At 60.7% G+C, this 1,563-nt stretch overlaps 1 protein-coding gene across 1 annotated transcript in view; it reads left to right on the forward strand.

Moving 5' to 3' along the window:
* HAUS7 (HAUS augmin like complex subunit 7) overlaps positions 1-1,563 on the forward strand; it is a gene marked incomplete at both ends in the record, with an annotated part of 18,958 nt that overhangs the window by 655 nt on the left and 16,740 nt on the right.

Here is a 1,563-nt window from a genome sequence, read left to right on the forward strand (position 1 = left end):
TCGCGGGCCCGTAGCCTATCTGGCGTGACCACCGGTGGCCACTCTGGAATGGCCATGAGCTGTTGGTACGGATGTCTCTTGTAAAGCCAGGCCTGGGCCTGCCCCTCCTCTGCCTGTGGCCTGCCTGAACTTGCTGCTGAAGAAGGGGGCTGGACAGGAGGCTGGCAGTGGAGCAGCAAGGAGCCAGCCTGCCCAAAGGAAGGAGGAGGAGCGTTCACGTTTGAGCCTCTGCCTTCATCAGCCTCTCCTGCCGCTTCCCAGGCCCCTCCTCAGGCCCCTCCCACGGCTCAGCACCAGCGCTTCATAACCCTGTGCTCTTGCTGATGTCCTCTGGAAATGCCAAGGACCTGGCCCTCAAAGACCCAGTTCATGCGTTCCATTTCCTTTTCAAACATGTCCCCAGGACCAGCACACCCTTCCTTCCCGTTCGAGCGTGCCCACCCTTTGGCACCGTTGTGGCCTGCCGTCCCGCCCTGCATTCCCGCCTGGCCTTCCGTAGCCCGGCCACAGCACAGCATGGGCACTTCGGTCCCAGTGCTGCAAACACAGAACTGCAGCCTTAGGCGCACGCGCGCCAGTGCCAGGGAGCGGCGCTGTAGACCGCTGCCGTCTCAGCCGAGTTCAGAGGGCACCTGCAGGAGGAGGGACATTTGATCTGGCAGGGGTGGGTGATGGTGGGGCAGTTTTGAGCAGGAGTAAAGAGGTAAGGTAGGGGTGAAGCTTTCAGACTTTATCCTCCAGGTGGGGTGGGCATGGCATCGTGGCGAGGTGACTGGGGGATTACGAGGCAGATGGATTTGGAAGGGAGTGGGTAGAGGCAGGGAGCTGAGGGCCCAGGGAAGGATGGCAGGAACCTGGCTCAGAGTGGCAGGCAGGCTTCTCATGTGATGGCCATAGCCAGCCCTGGAGGGACACTTTGGGCAGGAAGAGAGGCAGTGGTACGAATGGCCTGGCCCTCATGCAGGCTGGGGCCAGCTGGGAGCCAGGGCATTCTGCAGCTATGGAAGCCCTGCAGGAGGCCGGAGCTGCGGCCCTCCTCTGCTCCAGTACATCCCTGAACACCAGACCATGCATCTGTTTAGGAAGTAGCCAGGGAACAGACAAGACTGTGATCCCAGGTTGGCGAAACCCCCTGAGGCCTTTCAAGAGCCCTGAGGAGGAGCCAGCTGATTCCAGTTTTCCCCAACTTCGTGTGGCCTTTCTGGAGCATGGCTGCATCAGGTCGGCTGCACTGGTCAGGGTGTGCCAGGTGTTGGCCCTTGCAGTGGGGTGGGCAGAGCCCACCGACCTCTGTCTGGGCTGCCAAGGTCAAGGCCGCTGGGTCTCCAAGGTGATTGTGAGCCCTTGAGGGCTTTGAGCACCGTTTATTTTTGCTCTTATTCTTGCCGTGTCAGTGAGACTGGCTTTAATGAAGGTCCTTCCCAAGGCAGGCGCCTCTGTAAGGCAGGCCTCTGGGCTTTGTGGCTGGTTTTGCCTTTGTTCAGCCCAGATTGGTGGTTGCTCTCTGCTCTGTGCCTTGTGATCTCGGACGTTGCCAGGCAACATGGCAGGGGAGGCCGGCCT

The sequence above is a fragment of the Tupaia chinensis genome, unplaced genomic scaffold (genome assembly GCF_000334495.1).
Source record: "Tupaia chinensis unplaced genomic scaffold, TupChi_1.0 Scaffold144326_1, whole genome shotgun sequence".
In the NCBI taxonomy this organism is placed as follows: domain Eukaryota; kingdom Metazoa; phylum Chordata; class Mammalia; order Scandentia; family Tupaiidae; genus Tupaia; species Tupaia belangeri.